The 24676-nt window shown below is 47.8% G+C and overlaps 1 protein-coding gene across 6 annotated transcripts in view; it reads right to left on the minus strand.

The window, feature by feature from the left end:
• PC (pyruvate carboxylase) overlaps window positions 1-24676 on the minus strand; it is a 240543-nt gene that overhangs the window by 206112 nt on the left and 9755 nt on the right. Inside the window, exon 2 of one of the 6 annotated variants that reach the window (XM_038408868.2) lies at window positions 22270-22406. The exons of 4 other annotated variants lie outside the window; for them this stretch is intronic. The gene's annotated coding sequence lies outside the window, so the exon portion shown is untranslated. Of the gene's footprint in view, window positions 1-21693; window positions 21836-22269; window positions 22407-24676 lie in introns of those variants that run through there. One more of the 6 variants, XM_043519548.1, reaches the window with a different exon arrangement.

Consider the following 24676-nt stretch of genomic DNA (forward strand, 5'->3'; position numbering starts at 1 on the left):
GCTACATTGATGACATCATCATCTGGACCCATGGAAAAGAAGCCCTTGAGGAATTCCACCATGATTTCAACAATTTCCATCCCACCATCAACCTCAGCCTGGACCAGTCCACACAAGAGATCCACTTCCTGGACACTATGGTGCTAATAAGCGATGGTCACATAAACACCACCCTATATCGGAAACCTACTGACCGCTATTCCTACCTACATGCCTCTAGCTTTCATCGAGATCACACCACACAATCCATTGTCTACAGCCAAGCTCTACGATATAACCACATTTGCTCCAACCCCTCAGACAGAGACAAACAACTACAAGATCTCTATCATGCATTCCTACAACTACAATACCCACCTGCTGAAGTGAATAAACAGATTGACAGACCCAGAAGAGTACCCAGAAGTCACCTACTACAGGACAGGCCCAACAAAGAAAATAACAGAACGCCACTAGCCATCACCTTCAGCCCCCAACTAAAACCTCTCCAACGCATCATCAAGGATCTACAACCTATCCTGAAGGATGACCCATCACTCTCACAGATCTTGGGAGACAGGCCAGTCCTTGCTTACAGACAGCCCCCCAACCTGAAGCAAATACTCACCAGCAACCACACACCACACAACAGAACCACTAACCCAGGAACCTATCCTTGCAACAAAGCCCGTTGCCAACTCTGTCCACATATCTATTCAGGGGACATCATCACAGGGCCTAAATCACATCAGCCACACTATCAGAGGCTTGTTCACCTGCGCATCTACCAATGTGATATATGCCATCATATGCCAGCAATGCCCCTCTGCCATGTACATTGGCCAAACTGGACAGTCTCTACGTAAAAGAATGAATGGACACAAATCAGACGTCAAAGAATTATAACATTCAAAAACCAGTCAGAGAACACCTCAATCTGTCCGGTCACACGATTACAGACCTGAGAGTGGCTATCCTTCAAACAAAAAAACTTCAAAAACAGACTCCAACGAGAGACTGCTGAATTGGAATTAATTTGCAAACTGGATACAATTAACTTAGGCTTGAATAGAGACTGGGAGTGGATGGGTCATTACATAAAGTAAAACTATTTCCCCATGTTATTTCTCCCCCCACCACACCACCTACTGTTCCTCAGACGTTCTTGTTAACTGCTGGAAATGGTCCACCTTGATTATCACCACAAAAGGTTTTCTTCCTTTCCCCCCCTCCTTCCTGCTGGTAATAGCTCATCTTAAGTGATCACTCTCCTTACAGTGTGTATGATAAAATCCATTGTTTCATGTTCTCTGTGTGTGTATATAAATCTCCCCACTGTATTTTCCACCGAATGCATCTGATGAAGTGAGCTGTAGCTCACGAAAGCTTATGCTCAAATAAATTTGTTAGTCTCTAAGGTGCCACAAGTACTCCTTTTCTTTTTTGCAAATACAGACTAACATGGCTGCTACTCTGAAACCTGTTATTTTTGAAGTGCACAGTCAGAAACATGACAATACGATGGGCAAATGTTTCTTTTGCAGCCATGCTTAGTGTTTCTTCAAGTCCTATCTTCTGCCTGTGATCATGAAATCCAAGGCCAACGTTTTCACAAATTTTTAAGGCCAGAAGGGCTCATCCTGAATCCCAATCATCTACTCTGACCTCCTACATAGCACGTGCCAGGGAATCTCACCCAGTAACTGCATCAAGCTCCTAAACTTCTGTTTGAGTTAAGAGTGTGAGTTCCTTGGGAAAGCGACTGCCTTTTTGTTCTGTGTTTGTACAGTGTGTACAATAGGGTTCCCTGTTCCAGGACTGAGGCTCCCAGGTGCTACTCCAATAATAAATAATAATAATCTTATGGAAAGATATGCAGTCTTGATTTACAGACACCAAGCAACACCCCATCCCTAGGTCAGTTTTCCAAAGGTTAACAACCCTCCCAATTAAAAACATGTGGCTAATTTATCATATGCATTTGTCCAGCTTCAGCTTCCAACCATTCAATCTTGTTCTGCTTTTCCCCCCCCCACACACACACTAAAAAGTCCTCTATTGTCACAAGCCTTCTCCCTACACAGGTCCTTCTAGACCATGGGGAAGTCACCTCTTAGCTTGACTGAGCTTCTTAAGTCTCTCGCTATAAAAGTAGAGCACAAATCATTTTGTAGCACATTTTCCAAAGCTGACTAGTGTGACGGAATAGGAATTTTCTGTAATATTTTGTATGAACGCTATGTGCACCTCAGTTTCCCCTATATGCTGCATTATTTGCATACCCCTGGGAAAACTAATAGAGGGTGCACCAGAGGGGGCGAAAACAGGCTGTTGACTCTCGGGCAGGGTACCACACAGGTATGGCTGACACCTAGCTGCCTTGAGTTTGGGGCCCATCTCATTGGAGAGGCCATGAAGACAACAGCAAAGCCAACCCCCCAACACATGTGTTACCTAGCAACTAATATGACCATAGATGTTCCACCCTCCACAGGAAGCCAGCTGGGTTTGATCAGCTGGACAATAAAGGACTCATGGGGGAAGGGGGAGGGCAGGTGGGACTGGCCTGGTATCCTGGACAAATGGGGCCAGAGTGGGAGCCAAGAGGGGGATACATTGCTTAGCCAGGGCTCTGGGCTAACTCAGATGGACCATGCTGTAACTTCCTTCTCTCTATGCTAATCAAGGATTCTCTGTGCTGTGTTCCAGGTGAAGTAATAAACCCTTCTGTTTTAGCAATACTGTGTGAATGTCACTGCAGATGCTGGTGGAGGTACATTGCTCCCTCAGATTGTACAAGTCTCCCTCCGGGTTCTGCCTCAGTGGAACTCCCTGAACAGAGCTCACACTGGGAAGCAGGAATACTGAAGGAACAGTGATACCATTAGGGGGTCTCGCTCACTGAAGGGGTCCCCCCCAGAGGCTGTTTTAAAGCTGGGGTCATAGCAGCGAGCCTGTGGATCCATAACAACTAGTGATTTAGGGCCTGAGTTGAGACATTTCAGAAAGTACTAACTGCAACTGCCTGCTGTGTCCTTTCTCAAACCAGAAGATAAATACATTTTTTTTTAAACCTCATGATTTTTAGGGCAATCATGGTTTTTTGGTGCCCAACTCATTATTTGTTCAATCTTTGGAATTGGCAGTACTGAGGTCTTGCGGCTTTTCTAGATGGGAAAATTGACTGGAACAGCTATAGACCTTTAAATTCACACCCTAACACCCTATATTCCGAAATAACTTCCCCATGTAGCCCTTGTACTTGTACCATAAGCTCTCTGGGGCCAGGACTGTCCCTGTATTGTGTGTCCGCACAGTGCCTAGCACAGTGGGACCTTGAGCCATGATTGGGGTTCCTAGGCGCTACCCCACTACAAATATATGATAAATCATTCTGGGTAGCTGAGCATTGTGGGATAGGTACCCAGAAGTCGCAACATTTCAGGATAGCACGGAAATATGGCAAAACTTAGGCTGATTCACTCTTTGGTACTTACAGAGTCCTCATTACAATAGCAGCTGAACACCTGGCAATCTTCACAGTATTTACCCTCCTGCCGCCACCACTGTAAGGTATGATTATCCACATTTTACAGACAGGGATCTGAGGCACAGAGAGGTTAAAGCCCAGATCCTCAAAGCTCTTTAGGCACCTAAATCCATCTGAGGCGCTCGATCTAAGTGACATGCCCAAGGTGGCATAGGAAGCCTGTAGCAAAGTGGGGACTTCAACCCAGGTCTCCCAACTGTGGGCTGGTATGCTAACCACTGGGCCACCCTTCCTCCATTCAGCTGGGCCAGTGCAGTTGAACCAAACTGTTTTATGCTCCAAAATGGGTCAGCTCTCCAGATCAGAGAAGGCTTAAAAAGGGAGATCGCAGCAGCAGGAAAAGCCAGTGAGGTTCGGTTTCTAAATAGAGTTTGCAATGCTAGCAGAGCTTGACTTGCAAAGAAACAGCACAGCAGCAGCAACCCTGCAGCACTGAGTCTCACAGCCCAGGTCAGCTGACTTGGGCTTGGGCTTCAGGGCTAGAAAAGTGCAGAGCCAGTAGCAGCCATGCTGTGGGCCTGTTATCACAGTGTGAATGTACCCTGAGAGAGATGATAAATACACAACCCTGTGCTACCAGGATTTGCAAAAGACCTTCTGTGGCCCAGAGGAAAGGCCCTGCCCAGGACCTGAGGGACTCTGGAACTGCCAGGGTCCCCCCATGGAAGATGGGTGACACCTACTAAGCTAGGCCTGCATATAAACTATTTTTTTCAAGTTCTGTTTTCTCCAGAAGGCTTTGGTTCTGAACAAACCGTGCTTTGCTTTGGGAAGGCTGGCTGGTCAGCCCTCTCATTGCCCCTGGGAGAACGGGACTGCAGGCACTCAGACCTGCTGAGGTAACCACAGTGTGTTGCAATAGTCTGAGGTCCGCGGTTTGGAGGGAGAGGATCTCACCCTAAGAAAAGTGACAACTAGAGGCCTGAGGTCTAAGTGTGGTGCCTTCAAGGTGGCCAGAGGTGCAGTTACCTCAGGAACTGTGATTCCTCCACTAGCCATTAACTAGGCTGCCAGACTGTATCCCCTCATCCCAACCAAACCGTTACAGACACCCTGGTAGGGCCTACTGGGGAAAAAAACCTGTTAAAAAGTGTCAGATCTATTCAAACTCTGCAGCATAGCTAAGACAGCTGCAGAAAGAGTCCCTATTAAGTCATCAAGACACATTGAAGAGAATCTGGCGTATTAAGTAGATTTGCTCCAATGGAAAGCCAGGCTGCTTTGAATACTCCTTTTAAGCAAGGGAAAAGAAACATCTAGTCTTGACCTTTGCTGATTAGAGCTAAGCTAATCATACAGGGCTCCTATTAAATTCCAGCTGCCAGCTCCACGCAAGGACAATGCAGGCCACATAGCAGCAAAAACGGGCAAGTGATTTTCAAAAATTAAATCCAGCAGAAATGGAAGGAGGTCTACAGCAGGGTAATGACCATCATTAGAAGCAGGAAATTTGAATATGAGGAGAGATTGCAAGAGATTAGGGTTTGATGTGAGAGCAGGATACGAGAGAGGTATATAAAATAATGAATAGCGTATCTATCTAATGAACTTAGACAGTCCTCACTGAGTACCTCATGATCTTCTAATGGTGTTAGCCTCACAACACGCCTGTGAGGATAAGAGAACACTACTGGAAGGTTGCACACTTCATAGCAGGTGTTGGCCAAGTTCACTGCTCCTTGCATCCCTCCATCCTCACCTACAGCTTCCTGGGTGATACCTTCCCTTTTGTCCCCCCAATATACGTCCTGCCCCGCACCAGGGGTTCTGTGTCTTGCCCCATTCCCTCCCATACCCAGTCTCCTCCCCTTCACCAAGGGCTCTGAGTGCCCTTCAATCCTCCATACCTGGGTGCCCTATTTCCTGCGCCATGTCAGAGGCTTTGCACCCTCACTCCCATCAGCTTGATGGCATTTCTGTCTGCCAAATGGGGAAACTGAGCACAGAGAGACTAAGTGACTTGCCCAGAGAGTCACACAGGCAGGTCTTTGGCAGAGCATGGAACTGTACCCAGGTCTCCCCAAGTAATAGGCTAGTGCACTAACCACTGGACCATCCTTCCTGTCCTGTAAGGAATTGTCTTTCAGTGTGCCAGAACTCAGGGAAAACCAATTAAACTGAAGAGGTAACAACTAAAAACAGACCAAAAAACCCCACTTATGATTTTAGCCTGTGGAACTCACTGAGATTGGCTGCTGAGGCCAATAAATTAACAGGATCCAGAAGCACATTACACAATGATGTGACTATCAAGCCACATGGCAATAAGAGGGAGAAGTTCTGCACACCCTCACCTGGAATACTGGATTTAGCTGTGGTTTTACCACCATCTCAAAAAGTAATATTGCCATCTTAGAACTAAACACTGCAAAGGCAATTAAAGATCCCATCCAGATGTGGAAGATGCCCACTTTATTTGGGAGCTATTTCATGAGAGGGGTGGTCCAGTGTGTCACCCCTCCTCGCTGGCTTCCCCTTCTCTTTTGTTACAAAACATAAGCTACTTGTCTTCCCTTTCAAGGCCCTTCACAGCCATTCCTCACCTACCCATCATCTCTCATTCATGATCATGCTGTCGATGCCCATGTGCCATCAGTCCATGGTGCCAGCCTCCATTGCTCACTTGTTACATTTGCTACAAGCCCATTCAGGTATTTTCCAATGCTGCCTCTCCTGCTTGGGAGGATCACTTGATGATTACCTGTACTGTTCATTTCCTCTGGGGCATCTGGCATTGGCCACTGTCAGAAGACAGAATACTGGGCTAGATGGACCTTTGGTCTGACCCCAGTAGGGCCATTCTTATAAGGAGCTCCCTGTAAACTCCCACAAAGCCATCTCATTAACCTCCTCAAAAAACTCTCCTTTGCCATGATGTCTACAACACACTCAACAATGGTTAGGCCAGTGGGGCACTGAGACCACTGCCTACCATGCTGATTCCTTAGACTCCCCCGTCTGTCTGTCTCCATCTGTTGTCTCTTGACTTGTACTTAGATTGGAAGCTCTTTGGGGCAGGGACCGTCTTTGATCTGTGGTTGTACTGCACCTAGCACAGTGGGGTCCTGGTCTGTGACTAGGGCTCCTAGGTGCTATGGTAATACAAATAATAATAAATGCTGATGAATATGGGAGAGACCAGAGCACAGCTGGGTAAGCTAATCAAAGCAAGTGCCCTTTATTTAAGGAAACAGCATCCCCTAGCTTCCAGGGCTGTTACCCTTGCTGCAGATGGTTAGTCTGTTCTCACCTGGACTGGTGACCTGTGTGCACTCAACAGCTCTGGGGGCATCTGAAGTTCTATTTAAATGCCACTGGCAGAAGCTCAAGAGTGACTGAAGCTGGCAGCAATTGCACAGATCCAAACTATGGAGAAAATCCCAGGTATTAAAGGGCTCTTTTATCTAGCAGAGAGAGAAGACAAGGACGAATGGTTGGAAGTTAAAAGCCAGACACATTCAAACGAGAGACAAAGCACAAAGTTTTAACAGAGCAGGGGATTAAACAATGGAAAAATCTCCAAGGGGAAGTGGTGGATTCTTCATCTCTTGAGGTCTTCAAGTTCAAACTAGATGTCTTTCTGGAAGATAGTTAGTCAAACATAAGCGACTGGGCTCAGTACAGGATAAACTAGGTGAAATTCTCTGGCCTGTGCTATACAGATAGGTTATTATTTGTATTACTGTTGTGCCTAGGAGTCCTAGTCATGGACAGGACCCCATTGTGCTAGGTGCTGCACAAACACAGAGCAAAAATATGATCTAATGGTCTTTTCTGGCCTTAAAGTCTATGAAAGGCAGAAAAAAAGTCTAGATGAACTAAATGGAGGGAGAGAGAGAGAGAGAGAGAGAGAGAGAGACCTCCCTCTGACTTGTATCTTTCTACAGCTCTTGTATCTTTAGGCTCTGTGCAACAAAGAATATGTGAGTTTTGTCATAGATGCAGTTGGATTTCAAATAACTGTGTTTACTAACTAGGCCTTTGTCATAACCATACAGATAAGGGTAGCCTAGAATTCCTCCTTACCTGTAAGGGGTTAAGAAGCTCAACCTGGTTGGCACCTGACCAAAAGGACCAATGGGGAAAGAAGATACTTTCAAATCTTGGGCGGGGGTGGGAGAGGAGAAGGCTTTGTTTTTGTGTGTTCTCTTGGGAAGCAGAGAAGCATCAGTTCAGAAAACTCCTCCTCCTATAAACCATCCTAAAAGTCTCTCATATTACAAAAATTGTAAGTACAAGCCAGGCAAGGTGTGTTAGAGTATCTTTTGTTTTGCTTGTGAATTTTTCCTTTGCTGGAGGGAGGTTTATTCCTGTATTTTGTAACTTTGAAACTAAGCCTAGAGGAAGTTCTGTTGTGTTTTTGAATCTTTTGTTACCCTGTAAAGTTATTTTCCAACCTGATTTTACAGAGGTGATTTTTAAATAAAATCCTTCTTTTAAGAACCTGACTGATTTCTCTATTGTCCTAAGACCCAGGGGTTTGGGTCTGTGATCCCTTTGTAGCCAATTAGTTAGGATATTATTCTCAAGCTTTCCCAGGAAGGGGGTGTTGTAAGGGCTTGGGGGGATATTTTGGGGGAATAGGAACTCCAAGGGGTCCTTTCCCTGATTCTTTGTTAAATCACTTGGTGGTGACAGCATACCCTCCAAGGGCAAAGAATTTGTGCCTTGGGGAAGTTTTAACCTAAGCTGATAGAAATAAGCTTGGGGGGGGGTCTTTCATGTGGATCCCCACATCTGTACCCTAGAGTTCAGAGTAGGGAGGAAACTTTGACAGCCTTGTATGTTTCTACATAGCTACTTTTATACACAGCTGCTGCATTAGGCTCTGGTGGCTTCTACAACAGAGGACAGGGAGGCCAACTAGAGGGATCCTGATCTATTTAAAGGGTGTTACTCAAATCCTAGACACTAACCCGTCCTTTTCTAACCATGCCCCGGGTGGATGATCTGTCTTTGAGAAGTGCCTATGGGACACTGTATCTGCATAAATTTTTTCTATAAAACCCAATTCTGCCAGCACGCAATCTATTAAAGATCAAGCTCTAACTTGAGCCATGTAGGTCATGTGACTACAAAAGCAATCTGTTTAGCAAAAAAATAAAATAAAAGAGCCCAAACAATCATGTGTTCCCTTTCAAAATCGAACCAGCCACAGGAGTTGAGACTCTGGCAACTTGGCAAGCTGTCAGCTGGCACGACCCATGAGAACCAACACAGCACCTCCCTCTCTAACCTTGCACAAAACCCTGATCAAACCAAGCACTGTGGGGTTCTGCTACAGTGTTTTGCTATCAGTGAAATCTGCATCCTCATACCTAGTAGAGGCATCACTACATGGGGTGGAAGGTTTTTAGTTTTGAAAGCATCTTTATTTTGGGGGTGGAAGGGGGGGGAAGGTGGACAGAGGTTTTACTACAAAATGAGTTTTAGGTTAAAGTTGTATTTTTGTAATTAGCACTGTGGTAGCAGCTAGAGATGTGACTGAGATCAGGGCCCCCACTGTGGTAGATTCTATGCAGTCCCTGACTCAGATGCGGGGAGGGGTGGGTATTCCACTGAGCCCTGCTGGACACAGCAAGAGTGAGTCATTGTGTACAAAGACGCACCAGTTAAGTCAGTCAATTTAGTTAACCCTCTACAGGATCCATGCAGACACTTCAAATCGATTTAGACTTGGCTTGTATTGATTTAGTAAAGAAGCAATTTTTGCTAAACATCTACATAAATCAAGTTTAAATCAAACTATAAGTTTTCTATTTGTTTACCTGCATAGGTTTTTAAACCAATATGTATTAAACCAAAGTAACTTTATGTGATCGGGCTCCTATCTGTGTCCAAGAGAATTAAAGACTAAGATCTAAGGCAACATGTTTCCAGTAGAGACAGAGAAATAGTAATGCCGTTGGACAAGGCACCGGGCAGACCTCATCTGGAATACTGTGTGCAGTTCTGTCACCAAAGATGACCCAAAATTGACCCAGGTGCAGAACAGGGCTCTTAGGCTGATTGGGGAATAGGGTGACCAGACAGCAAGTGTGAAAAATTGAGACGGGGTGGGGGGTAATGGGCGCCTATAGAAGAAAAAGACCCCAAAATCGGGACTGTCCCTATAAAATCGTGACATCTGGTCACCCTATCAGGGAATGGTGCGCCCATCTTCTGAGAGGAGACTGAAGGAGCTCGGCTGTTTAGCCTGAGCAGACAAAGGCTGAGGGGGTGGTGGAGATCTGGTTGCTCTCTCTAAGTACGTTGGAGGGTTAACCCCAGGGTGGGAGAAGAGCCATAGAAGCAAAAGGACAATGATGGCATGAGAACCATTGGGGATAAACTGCCCAGGAATCAATTAAGACTGAAAATGAAAAGAAGGTTTCTACCTATCGGGAGAGGGAGGTTCTGGAACAGCCTCCCAGGAGGAGGAGTGGGGGGCAAACAACCCAGCTAGCTATCAGTGAGGGTAATTAATCAGCAGAATAACAGACCAAGGGTTGTGGTGGATTCTCCATCACTGGGGATTTTTAAATCAAAACTGGATTTTTTTAAACAGATCTGCTCTAGTTCAACCAGGAATCAATTCAGGGTAGTTCCTATGGCCTGTGAAATATTTTAGGTCAGACTAGATCAGTGGTTCTCAGCCTATTTACCATTGTGGGCCGCATTCAGTATTACCTGCTTGGCCCTGAGGATATTACATGGGCCGCAGCTCTGTGCTGATTGGGCTGCAAGCGGCCCGTGGGCCATAGGTTGAGAACCACTGGACTAAATGATCAAAGTAGGCCCATCTGACCTGAGCATCTATTAATCCAGGTTTAAGATAAATTTATGAATGGGATGATACAATGGGGTTGCTTGCAATAGCAGGGAACTGGACTCAATGACTCAGGAGATTGCTGCCAGTCCTAAGTTCCTATCTTGTTTACACACACAAGTTGTCCCACTCTAACTCTGCTGGTACACAACCCTGTTAGTGTGGATGCAGTTATATTGCTATAGAAGTGCTTGTATGGTATAGCTATGCCTACATGGAACACAGAACAAGCTATATCAATGCCAGGCACCTTTATACAGGTTACTAAAGGCTCTTTAGCCTGGAAGAGGAAGGCAGAAAAGACAGTTCCCTTTTTTCAAAAAAAAAAAAAAAAAAAAAAAAAAAAAAGGAGTACTTGTGGCACCTTAGAGACTAACACATTTATTTGAGCATAAGCTTTTGTGAGCTACAGCTCACTTCAGCAGATGCATTTGTGAGCTGTAGCTCACGAAAGCTTATGCTCAAATAAATGTGTTAGTCTCTAAGGTGCCACAAGTACTCCTTTTTGCGCATACAGACTAACACGGCTGCTACTCTGTTCCCTTTTTCGTAACTGATGTTCTTCGAGATGTGTTGCTCATGTCCATTCCATGTTAAGTGTGTGTGCTCGCCACATGTACCAGTGCCAGAAGTTCTTCCCTCAGAAGTATCCATAGGGGACCAGCTCTGGCACCCTCTGGAGTGACACATGTATGCCGTGGTATAAGGGGTGATGCTGGCTCCCCCCACCCTCAGTTCCTCCTTACTGGAAACTCTGACCATGGGGAAGGAGGGCAGGTCATGGAATGGACATGAGCAACACAGATCAAAGAAAACCAGTTATGAAAAAGGGAACTGTCTTTTCTTTGAGTGCTTGCTCATGTCCATTCCATTATAGGTGACTCCCAAGCAGTAAGGAGGGTAGGAGTTCATGGACATGTCAGTTGCAACATAGGTCTGCCAAATCCAGCATCATCTCTTGCTTGCTGAGTGATGCGTAGTGAACGTGTGTACCAGAGACCACATCACAGCCCTGCATATGCCCTGGATAGGGACATGCCCAAGGAAGGCTGCCAAGGACGCTTGAGCCCTAGTCAAGTGAGCCTTCACTATAGGCAGCAGTTTGGCCTGAGCCAGCTCATAGCAGGTCCAGATGCACGTGGTGATCCAATTCGAGATCCTCTTCAAGGACACCAGGAGACCCTTCATCCTGTCTGCCATAAATATCTGGGTTGACCTGCAGAAGGGCTTGGTGCACTCCAGGTAGAATGCTAGGGTGTGCCGGACATCTCCTTATTGGTCGAGTGTGGCTTCGGACAGAACACCAGGAGGAAAATATCCAGATTGACATGAAAAGGGGACAATACCTTAGGCAGGAAAGCCAGTTGAAGTCACAGCTGGACTTGTCCTTGTAGAATACCGTATATGAAGGCTCCGAAGTGAGGGCCTTAAATCTCGGACATGCGCCTCGCCAAGGTAATGGCTACAAGGAAAGCAACTTTCCACAACAGATGGGAAATGGAACAAGACGCCATAGGCTCAAAGGGCAGGCCCATGAGCCTAGAGAGGACCAGGTTGAGATCCCATTGTGGAACTGGGTCCCAGACCGGCAGGAAGAGCCTTTCAAGGCCTTTTAGGAACTGGACAGACATCTCATGCAAGAACATCAATTTGCCCTGGACATGCAGGTGGAAGGCCGATATGGCTGCCAAGTGCACCTTGATGGAAGAAAGCGCGAAACCGTGGTGCTTTAGGTGGAGCAGGTAATCCAGGACGGACTGCAGAGACAACCAGGTCGGGGAGATGCTACACTGACACCCAGCAGGAGAAACGCTTCCACTTTGCCAGGTAAGTTGCTCTGATGACACTTTCTGTTCTATCTGGTGGCAAACAGGTCAACTCGGGGAGCCCCCCCATTTCTGGAAGAGCGCCCGGACAACCTCCGAGTGAAGTGACCACTCGTGGGGAGAGAAAAAGCACCTGCTGAGGCGATCAGCCAGCATGTTCGAGATGTGAAGCTTCCAGGTGGATCACATGCTGGATGCAGAAGTCCCACATGCAAAGTGCTTCCTGACAGAGCGCCGACGAGCATGCTCTCCGTTGGCCGTTGACATAGAACATCGAGGCCATGTTGTCCATCAACACCTGCACTACTCAACTGGACAACTATGGCAGGAAGACACCACAGGCTAGGCAGATGGCTCTGAGCTCCCTGACATTTATATGTAACGCCAGCTCCTCTGGAAACCACGTTGCCTGGGTCCACAGCACACCGAAATCTGTTCCCTAACTGAGGTCTGAGGCATCCACTATCAGGGAGACCATGGGCCGTGGACTCTCAAATGGCACTCCTTCCAGCACCACTCTTGGGTCGGTCCACCACTGCAGACAGGGATCATGATGACCTTGTCCAGGTGATCCTCGGGAATAGACTGTCATAATCCACAATTGAAGAGGCTGCATTCTGAGTCTTGCATGGCGAACGACGCAAGTGCACGCTGCCATGTGCCCCAATAGTCTGAGGCACACCCGGGATGTGGTATTCGGAGACACTGGCAGTGAGATCCGACATTGTCCCCCTGAATCTGCCCTGCAGCAGAAAAGCCCTGGCCCGAGTAGAATCGAGTACTTTGATAATCCTGGTCCAAAGGATAGAGTTAAACAAGCAAAAAAAAAAATCAATGTTAAATCAACAGGCCAAGGGCTTGGCATGTGGCTTGCAGCACGGTGACACTGTGCTGGACCCAAGTCCTGGAGCAGTCCTTGAGCTACGGGTCAATCTAGATACCCCAACGTCTGAGGTAAGCCGCCATCACCAACATGCACTTGATGAACACCCTTGGGGCTGTTGCAAGGCTGAAAGGGAGCACTGCAAATTGGTAGTGAGCAGTCCTCACCGTGAAGCACAGAAAACATCTGTGCCCGTGGAATATTGATATATGAAAGTAAGCATCCTTTAAAAATCGAGGGCAGGGTATCAGTCTCCCAGATCGACGGAAGGGTTGATGGAGGCCAGGGAGATCATGCAAAACTTCAACTTCTTGAGATATCTGTTGAGGCCTCACAGGTCTAAGATGGGCTGCAGACCCCCCTTGGCTTTTGGGATGAAAAAAAAAAAGAGGGAGTAAAACCCTTTGCCCCTTAAATGCAGTGGGACTTCTTTCACGGCTCCCACCTGCAGAAATCCCTGCACCTCTTGTGCTAGCAAATGCTCATGAGAAGGGTCCCTGAAGAGGGATGGGGAGGGGGAGGTGGGAGACAGAAATAAACTGGGAGGGTATCTCCCCCTGCTACTGTGCTGAGGAACCACCGGTCCAATGTTATAGAGGCCTAGGCAGGGAGGAAGGGGGACAAGCGGTTGGAAAATAAACGTGGGAGCAGAATCCAGGATCCAGGCTGGAAGGTCACCCTCGAATGCACCCTCAAAACGCCTACTTACCACTCTGTTGGCCACAGGTGGAGCTTGAATGAGAAGAGGATGCTGGCTGGTGGCCTTGCTGGCGCTTTTAGGCCTTGCCCTTCTTACGGTAAGGCTCCGACCAAGGTTGACTTCCAAATCTCTGGGTCTGTTGTGGCTTGAATCGTTTCCTTGCTGGCCCTGGGGTGTACAGGCTCAGAGTACGCAGGGTTGCCCTGGAGTCTTTCAGACCATGCAGTTTTGTGTCTTTGCTCAGAGAACAGCATCAGGCCATCAAACAGAAGGTCTCGGATGGACTGCTGAACCTCCATTGTAAAGCCCTACAACTGTAACCAGGACTCCCACCTCATGGAGATGGCCGAGGCCATGGTTCGGGCTGTAGAGTCTGCTGCATCTGAGGCTGCATGGAGGGCTGCTCTTGCCACCGCTTTGCCTTCCTCAGAAATAGCCAGGAATTCCTTCCTGGGTTCCTCGGGCAGCGAGTCCAAGAACTTGGCCAGGGACTGCCAAATGTTAAAATCATAGCAGCCAAGTAAGACCTGGTGGTTGATCACTTGCAGTTGAAGGCTGGAAGTTGAACAAACTTTTCTTCCAAAGAGATCAAGCCTCTTTGTTTTTGGGTTTCGCACCTGGCTGGTCCTGTCTGTCATGCTCATGGACTGTGGACACAACCAGAGAGCTTGGGACAGGATGCGTGTACAAATAGCCATCCCCCTTACCAGGGACGCAGTATTTACGCACTGCCTGCTTGGAAATGGGGGGCGTGACAAAGGCATCTGCCACAGAGTCTTAGTAATTTTTGCCACTCTGTCATGCATGTGCAATGCCACCCTGGCAGGGGCCACTGAACTTAGCACGTCCAAAAGGGAGTGTGAGGGCTCCACCCACTCCTCAGCTTAAAGCCCCAGGTTTGAGGTGACCCTCTTTAAGAGCTCTTGATGAGCCTTGGTATCATCCTGAGGGACTGGGGGAGAGAGTCCCGCAATCGCCTCCTTAGGCGAGGATGAAGAGGTAGTGGGCACCAGCGGTTCTGCCACCTCCGTCGCCTCCTGCATGGGCACCTCTGCTGCAGCCGGGTGACTGAGGGGTCTGCTCTAGGGTCACATCTGTGTCCGGGGGTGGGTGGAGACAGTTGCTGACCACTTGTCTGATGCCCAAGACCGACCTATGCTCCTGTGAAGGCTGTGAAAACTCCCAGGGATTCCAGAAGTGCTAGGGGGTAGGCCACTGGCCCCAAGGCCACGCTGCACCGAGAGGTGCTGTGGAGAATGCTGGTGCCTCTGATAGGCATAGATTTTCGGCAACAATCACAGAGTGGCCCTGACCCACTTGTAGGGACTCTTCTTCGCTGTTGGAGCCCAAGGAGGAAGGTCCGCGTCCAGGGGACCAGGATGGTGCCAAGGCCTTCTGTCTACCCTGGGCGCGTCGGTGCCAACCCTGGAACTCTGCTGAGGATTTGCACCAGGGCGGTGACCTTCGACGCTGTGATCCTGGAGACTGGTGGAGGCATTCAGCAGATCATCAACGGTAACCCAGCAATCTACGCTGGACGCTTAGCGAGTGGTCCATCGAGTGGGAACAGGAGAGAGTAGGCCACCATACCGGGGATCATCGGCGCACCCATGGTGAACCATACCTGTGTTCCGGTGACTGGTAACAGGGCTCCCTGGACCGATGGATCGAACCACTGGAGCAGTGCCACACACTGGGAGAACTGCTTGGACGTTCCCGGCACCAGGGCAGTGGAACCTCTGCGGGTCTGCACCATTCCACTGGTGATCGTCTCCTCAAGCCCCAGGAGTGGTGCTCGGAGTCTGGGGACCGACACCAGGGACTCTGATGGGTGGGTCACCCCGTGTCTGGGACATGGTGGCTCTGTGCAGGCAAGCGCTGGCAGGGCACTCCCTGTGGTGAGGAGCAGTGCCACACTGATGGGGACCCTTGGAAGGGTCCCAAGGCAGATTTTCCCCTGGAGTGGGGTACCTCCGTGGCTGGTGTGGGCAGCACCGGTAGGGACAAAATGTCCTTTGTGACCTGAAAGGCCTCCAGTGTGCACAGCATTGCCAGGTGCCGAATGCCTCTGCTGCTTCCCAAGGTGGCAGGTGAGCCCTGGAATGGCCTAGCCTGCTCAGCGGGAGCTGCGGCCTGACCTCCATCTGAGGTGAAGAGCTGCCCCTCGCAGGTCTTGGCTTTCCTCCGGTTCTCCCCTCCCAGCCTTTGTTTGCTTTCTAGCCGGTACCAGGAGGAGGAGGATCGACACCAGTCCACAGTCAGCGCTGGTGGCACACTCCACACCGAAGCCATGGTGCTGGGAGCGGAATCTGATTTGGACGGCTCTGGGGCCAGTGTAAGTGCGGACTCCATAAGGAGCACTCAGAGGGGAATGTACCGCTCCTTTTTGTTCTGAGGTTTAAAACTTTTACAAGTCTGACACTTGTCACTAACGTGGGTTTCCCCCAAGCACCTCAGACAGCTACTGCGGTGGTCACTGACTGGCATAGGTTTTCTGCCATAGTCACATGGTTTGAAGCCCAGGGACCAGGGCATGCCCCATCGGGGATGACAAACTAACACTAAACTACACTAAGGGAACTAAACTAAACTATATACAACAAAGTTTGCAACGAGCAATTGAGGAAGAAAAAGCTTGCCAAGAAAAGGAGACATTCCAGCACCATCACTGGTGGTAAGAAGGAACAGAGGGTGGGGCGGGGGGCCAGCAGTGCCCCTTATACCGTGGCATATGCACACCACTCCACAGAGCACCAAAGCCGGTCCCCTATGGATACCACTGAGGGGAAAACTTCTGGCACTGGTGCATGTGGCAAACACACACACCTACAATGGAATGGGCATAAGCAAGCACTCAAAGAAGAACCAGAACCAACAGCTGGAAGTAAAAGCCAGAAAAACCTCAAATTAGAAAAGCGGCACAGATTTAACAGTGCAAGTGATTACCATTGGAACAAACTCGCAAGGGAAGGGATGGATTCTCCATTTCATTAGGTCTTCAAATCAAGATCTGGCTGCCTTTCTGCAGCAAAGTGCTAGGCTCAGTGCAGGGGTAGCTGGGTGACATTCTCTGGCCTGTGCTATCCTAGATGCTCTAATGGTCCCCTCTGTTCTTAAAAATCCTATGACTCTATATTGGTTTAAAAATAGATATAGGTTGACTTAGGCTCTTTGTGCCTCATCTTCCCATCTGTAAAATGGGAATAATTCCCTAGCACGTGGAGTGTTGTGAGGATAAATATAATAAAAGTTGTGAGGCACACAGTAGCGGGGGGCTCTATAAAGTAAAACTGGTATAAGTTTCCATACTAGCCTAAGCAGTTTTCAATGGCAATGCCCTCTGGGTACCTCTCCCACAATGCTCAGCTCCCCAGAATCATCACCAGTAATTTGCAATGGGATAGTAAATAGAGGTCTTAAACATGGATCACCATCCCACTTTGCTAGGTACTGCACAAGGTACAGAATACAAAGATAGTCCCTGTCCCACTGGGGCAAGGCCTCATGGGATCTTTGTGGAGAAAAATCCACATGATCAGGCTGCCAAAGAGACAGTGAAATATCCTCTAGCTACATATACCTACTTGGAATTTCTGATGCCCAATTCCTATTAATTTTAAACGGGAACTGGGTTTCCGAATTCCTCTGGCAGCTTTTGAAGAGATCAGCCCTGTGTGTGTTAAGATGGAATTCAAGGCCTGGAGCAATTGCTAATCACTGTGAGAAAGAAAGAGGAACCAAGTGCATGTAGCTTAACTAAATGATGACTAATGGGGATATAAGCCACCTATTTTTGAAGCACGTTAACCCTGAAGGAAGAGAAGGATTTGGGTGCAGTGCAAGAATCAGTGGGTGAAATTCTCTGGTCTATGAGATGCAATCTAGAGCAGTGTTTCCTCAGCCTTTTCATTTTGATGGCCTTATTCCAGGTCAAAAAAAATGTCATGACACTGACTTTACCTTCATCATAAGCATATTGATGATAACCCTGCACATACTGGGGTGTGTGTTTCGAGAGGTTTCATAGAGTTTAAGGTCAGAAGGGACCATTAACATCTATTCTGAGCTCCACAGCACAGGCCAGTACATTTCACCCACATACACCTATATTAAGCCCAAAGACTAAAATGAGGTTACATTAAAGTATTTCAGCCCTCAGGAGGCTAAACTGCTGTGAGCCCCAAGCAGGGAACAGGGGAGGCCATCAATGCCCGAAGCCCCTGCGATGGCAGGGAATTCTGTGATGAGTCATGCCCAGGGGATCCCAGCAGATGACCTGTGCCCCATACTGCACAGGAAGGGGAAAACCCCCAAGGTCGAACAGTGAAGTAAGCCATCCCAGCAATAGCACCAGTTTGCCGTGATTACTGCATCTACCCCAGGGCTTTTGCTGGCATAGGAATGTTGCCCAAACACAAAAAGCACAACCCAAGCTCCCCCGCAAGAGGCACAGCTATGCCAGAACTCTCTTGTGCGGGCCTCCTCTACTACTCGCTTAACAGCTGACCTTGAAGGATCGGAAAGAGACCATGCCAAAATGACTACAGCTATCTCGCTCTCCTGGGGGAAAGCCCAGATCTGTTTGAAAAGGAAGGCTAGGACTGGAAGAACCAGACTGAGAGGCAGTGGATCTGGGCTTTACTTGGGGAATATAAACTAGTTCTGTTCCTGTAACTTAAGACAGGCCTTCCCTACGTACTTCTGCCAATGGTCAAGGGAGCGGTCTGAATGAGTAGTGCCACCGAAAGCCTATAGCGTAGAATAAGGTAGAGAGTGTGAACTTAAAGCACAACAGCTATTCCAAAATAGCCCCCATGTGGACACTTATTCTGAAAGAGACATTGCTTTTTCCTGTTTAGCTGAATCCAAATTCAAAGTGGATTACATAAGGAGGGACCTCCAAGATTATCACATCCAGTCCCTGCTATTGCAGCCAACTCCCACCTAGGATCCTGGCAGAAACGTATCCACTCCATCTTCAAACTAATTGAGGTGTTTGTTCTCAACTGATCCTATGGGGAGGCTGTTCCAGAACCTCCCTCCTCTGATGGCTAAAACCTTCCTTAACAGCCTCAGCTGATTCCTGACCAATTTAACCGCACTGGTTCTTGTGCCGACATTGTCCTTTAGCTTCAATAGCTCTTCTCCCTCCCTGGAGTTCTCCCCCCATGTATTTAGAGAAGGAGCAACCAGATCCACTCGCAGCCTTCACCTGACCAGGCTAAACAAGCCTGGCTCTTTCAGTCTCCTCTAACAAGATCAGCTCTCCATTCCCCTGATCAGCCTAAAAACTGTTCTCTGCCTCTAGTCCACTACACTAAACCAGAGAAAGGCACTCTTAAATCAGCAGCCCTAACGGAAGCTATTCTGCAACAGTCAATTTCCCTGAATGTTGACACTATTGCAGCATCGCAACCCCTGTGATTTTATCAAGAGTCTCGCAATATTTGCCATTTTTCATAAAGCCTCAGGCTCCTGGCATCACATGATAGTGTTAGTTAGAATGTCAACTTTTTTTTTTTTAAATGAAAAGATAAGATACCACCCTTCACAGTTCCAAGAAAAAACTTGAAACGATGACACAGCTGCCCCTTAAAGACTTGGAAACCAGAAGACAAAGATCCCAACGTTTGTTAAAATCTCCTGATTTTTAAGCCAGTCTCACACTATGTTTGTGCTCAACTGCTGATTTTTTTTTTAAACACATTGGTAAAGCCCAGCATGGATACAAAATTTGTACCTGCATCTGATCCTCAAACATGGTCTACGGATATCAGCAGATTTGTAGGGCTCTACACACTGGCAAGATTGATGTCCTCACTGGAGACCAGCTGAATATTCATAGGGTTGCCAGATTACCTGTGTAAATCTGCAATAATTTTCAAGCCCTTGACCTCTTACCAGTACAGTGTCTCAAGTCTTGTTGGCTTGATAAACAACCCTCCCTCCCAATCACAGGGGCCTTCCTTTACACTGCCAAGTAGCATACGCTGTTCTCCATGCTCAGTCATGCAGGCAACCCAATTAGCAACCAAAAAATTGCCAGCTATTCAAAGAAAGGAGAGTTCTAAAATGAAACAGATCTCAGCTTGTCTGGGACGGCAGATAACCTGAGCCAAACTGCTCACGGTGGGGGGGCGGGGAACTGCCCCTTGTGTAACCAACGCAGCAACACCCGCACAGAGCCTGAGCCAATCACTCCAGGGGGGAGCAAGGGAGCTGCCCCTTGCGTAACAGACATAGCTATCTACCTAAGGAACTTACACAGCCCTCATTACTGGGGATCTGAGCACCTGAAAGTCTTTAATGCATTTATCCTCACTGCCCGTGAGGTAGAGCAGCGCTGTTATCCCCATTTTACAGATGGGGAAACTGAGGCATAGAGCTAAGTGACTTATCCCTGAACCTGGATCTCCCAAGTCAGAAATTAGTGCCCTAACTACTGGGCCACCCTTCCTCCCTAGGAGGACTGCCCCTTTGGACCTGAACAGCTGCCAAGGACTTGAGTGCTGAGATCAGTGGGCTCCATGGCTTGGATCTTTGAACACAACGCAAGGGTGGCTACACCGTGGAACTGTGGGCAGCATTTATCGAGAGGTTAGAGCAAGTTCTCTTGTTTCTGAGAGGGGAATCTCAACCTTTCAGTGAGGGCAAGCCCCTAGGGAAGCCATTCATAAAAACAAAGATCATTAAGATCCTTCATTCGCACACACCATAGCTGAAGGCCATGTTTCCGTGCAAGGACCTGAACTGCAGTGCAAGCATCCACTTCACCAGCCTCGCTGCAAGGGGTGCATTTCAGGGTTACTCATCAGCTATGGTTCTCGCAAGGACATGAATCAAGACAGTGCCAGTGGCAAGATCAAAAACATTCTCTGCCATCGCACGTGGAAAAAGATGTTCCTACTGGTGTGAAAGCTAAAAGCAGTGTCTCCCTGCTGGGAAGAGTGGGGGCACTGGATTAAACAAGACGGGGCAAGACAGAACAGTGTAGGAAGGTGCAGGACTCAAAATCATGTGAGTAGAGCACTGGGCAGCTTTATGGAAGAGGCCCATCTCAGAGGTCAACTGGCTGCAGCGGGACTGCCATTCTGGTTCCGATGGAAAAGTGTTAAGCAAATAGGAAGGCTAGGGCAGCATTTCCTGAAGGAGATCACACTCTGGATTTCTCCAATCTCCCCGGAAGCTCTTTCCCCAGCCAGATCCCCTGGGATCCTTGGTCACCACATCTCCCGCAGCTGGGTCATAACAGAGGAGAGTGGCTGTCTTGGCAGTTAAATAAATTCATAGATTTTTAAGGACAAAGGGACCATTAGACAATGTAATCTAGTCTGACCTTCTATATAGAACAAGACCCAGTTACCCTGTATGGAGCCCAATATCTTGTGTTTATCTAAAGCATCTTCCAGAAAAGCATCCAGTCTGGATTTGCAGATACCAAGAGACGGAGAATCCACCCCTTCCCTTGGGAGTTTGTTCCAATGGTAAGTCACCTGCACTGTTACAAAAAAATACCTTATTTTTCTTTTGACTGAATCTGGCTTTGACTTTCAGTCATTATTATTATTGTTGTTTGTATTACCATCGTGCCAGTCATGAACCAGGACTCCATTGTGCTAAGTGCTGTGGAAACACAGATTTATTGGTTCCTGTTCTGCCTTTCTCTGCTAGGTTATGGAGCCCTTTAGTACAGTATTTTCTCTCTGTGAAGGTACTTAAGCACCATAATCAAGTCACCCCTTGATCATCTTTTTGAGAAGCTAAATAGACTGAGCTCCTTGAGTCTCTCACCGCAAGGCATTTTTTCCAACCCTCAAATCACCCTTTGTTGCTCTTCTATGCACCCTGCATGGAGCTCTCTTCAAGGCTCATGTTGGTTTCACTTTCTCCAAATTAAGTGTGCTCAGTTTACAAGGTGGTCTGGATTTTTTTGAACTGCAAACTCACCACAGGATCTGAGTCACACACACGTCATGCCCAGGAAGAGAGAAATTAAGCAGCCTGGACTCTGCCCGAAGCAACCTCCTTCCCACTGCCTGCATACCATGCCCTTGGCAACACAGAGGGAGGGAATTTGGCTCAGCAAGCGGTTGCTGATGCCAGAGCCAGAATGGAACCCAGCTCTCAAAGACTTGAGATGTTAAGGGTTGTGGATCTGACTCCGAGGCACACTGGAAGCAGATCTGTTGAGCAAGAAGGGTGCTATTTAAACAGTTACTTTCCAAAGCAGCACCGTATTTTTCATACAGTTGGCAACAACCAAATCCAGCGCACTTGGAAGGAGAAAATGAATTGCCTTAACGAAGTGGCTGGTGCTACCACCATGTGGAATCCCTCTTGCAATCAGAGATCAGACTTGCCTATCAGCCATAATAATCTCTTTGCTGAGGACTGTGTGTTCAGAGCTGCCTTGCTCGATTGATGCCTTGATCCTGGTTTTGTAAGTGGAGAGAGTAAGTTGAAGCCCACATCTTCCACAGAGGCTGGCAGAGCTCAAGCTACAGGTGAAACGGATGTGCTTACCCTCTCAAAATAGGCCGAGATCCTCCACGAGTAATGCTTTCTACCACCTCCAGTTAGCTAGGAGACTCCATCCCATTCTGGACTCAGTTATTCCCCCCTTCGTCACTTCTCAATTGGACTCCAGCAACGCGACATACCTGGGCACAAAGCCTTCAGTGCTTAGGAAACTTCAAGTACAGAAAACCGCCACAGCACATCTCGCCAGCCATTCAGGATACCACATGCACATCAGCCCCATCCTCCACACCTTACACTGGCCTCCTGCAGAATTTCTAACCAAGAGCAAAGTCTCAGTCTTTATCTGCAAGGCACTCCGTGGTCCAAGCCTAAGGTATTTTAAGGAGCCACGATGAAGACCACAGTTAACAACTCTGCTCCTCTGGCACAAAGGAGCTCTCTACAAGAAGGGTAAAGCTCACCCGTGCAGGAGACAGAGCTCAGAGACAGGTCTGATGCTGTGGAATGAACTTCTCCAGGACTAAGGACCATAACAAACCTCCCCACCTTCCATTCCAACAGCCAGGCACAGTTCTTTGACTTTGCCTTCTCTAACAAACATGTATATTTAAAAAAATCCAAGACCCCGCATCTAGCAAAACAAGACATTCCTCTGAACCACGCTTCTCCCCCTGGGAGAAAGGAAGAGAGAAACACCTGACAGGGGTGTAGCTCTGCTGGAAGGCACTCACATACTACAGTAGTAGTGGGGTATAAAACTGGACAGAACTGATTAGAGCTGATCAAATTGTCGCTGAATGATTTAGAAAACAGTGACAATAATCGTTTGCCCTTCAGAACATAGGAATCACTGGGTCAGACTGAAGGTCCACGTTGTCCAGCCTGCCCTCTCTAACAGTAGCCAGCACCACGTGTGGGAGGAACCCCAGGCTTACAGGATAAACTGCCCAAGGAAAAATTTCCTCTTGACTTCTGAAAATTAGAGATCAGCTTACAGCCCGAAGCATGAGGTTTTATCTCATTTCAGTATTTATTGAAACAACTCTGGACATTTTTGTTATATTCAGACTAGAATAAGGCACAGATTTTTTATCACGGAGGGGGATTAATCATTGGAACAGCTGACCCAGGGACAGGGTGGATTCTCCATCACTTGGAGTCTATAGTTCAAGACTGCACATCTCACTAAAAAGATCTACTCTGGCTCAACCACCAAGCTGGGCTGGGGGCAGAAGTGGCTGGGGGGGGGGGGGGAGGCATTTTCAGGCCTGTGTTACACAGGAAGTCAGACTGGATGGCCAGAATGGTCCTTTCAAAATCCAGGAGAGCTTGACTTTTTTACACTACCAGCCCTAGCACTGCACTGAAGCTAGCGTTTGCATTTAATATTGCCTTTACCCAATACAGACAAAGACCATGAGACACTCAGGTCCTTTTGTAATGTTATGTTAGGAGACAGAGCCAGTTACATAGTACAAATTACAAACAGATGCACCAATATTAATGTTTGTATTGTAGTAGTATCTGGAAACCAGATGAGCTGGGGCCCCCACTGGGTGTGCACAGTCCCCAACCAAGATCAGGGCCCCTCACCCCCCGGGTGCTGGGTGTCACACTGACCCTGACAAAGGCTGGGGGGGGGGGGGGCTCTCCATCATGCTAGACACCACACAGAGCCCCGCAAACTGAGATTGGCAGCTTTTCATCATTTTGGACACTTGACAGACCCCAATGGAAACTGAGGGGGAAGCCAAGCATGCTGGGGGCAACATAGACCCTTTGGAGTTCAGGGGAATCCTCCACTGTGCCACACAGATCCCCCTGGCTGAAACTGGGGTGAGGGGCCCATTGTTCTGGGCAGAACCCAAACACATGGTAAAAGACAGTACCTGCTCCAAAGACATAAAAGATGAAGGAGAAGATGGAGGCACAGTGGTAAGGGTGCTAGTGAGAGACTTAGGAGACCTAGGTTCAATTCCCTGCTCCATCAGAGATCTTGAGCATGTCTCCTTTTCTCTCTGTGCCTCTGTCCATCTGTAAAATGGGGATAACAGCTCCACCCTACCTTACGGGGCATAATTATTAGTTCAACTGGAGAAGACGGGGATTAATACGAAAATCAAAAGGTGGATAAGGAACTGGTTGAAGGGGAGACTACAACAGGTCATAGTGAAAGATGAACTGTTAGGTTGGAGGAAGGTTACTAGTAGAGTTCCTCAGGGATCGATCTTGGGACCAATCTTAGTTCACATTTTCATGAATGACCTTGGCATACAAAATGGACATGCGCTAATAAAATTTGCGGATGACAAAGTTGGGAGGTGTTGCCAATATGGAGCAGGACCAGAATACCATACAAGAAGATTTGGATGACCTTGAAAATTGGAGTAATAGAAATGCAATGAATTTGAATAGTGCAAGGTCATGCACTTAGGGTAGGGGTGGGCAA

The sequence above is a fragment of the Dermochelys coriacea genome, chromosome 7 (genome assembly GCF_009764565.3).
Source record: "Dermochelys coriacea isolate rDerCor1 chromosome 7, rDerCor1.pri.v4, whole genome shotgun sequence".
In the NCBI taxonomy this organism is placed as follows: domain Eukaryota; kingdom Metazoa; phylum Chordata; order Testudines; family Dermochelyidae; genus Dermochelys; species Dermochelys coriacea.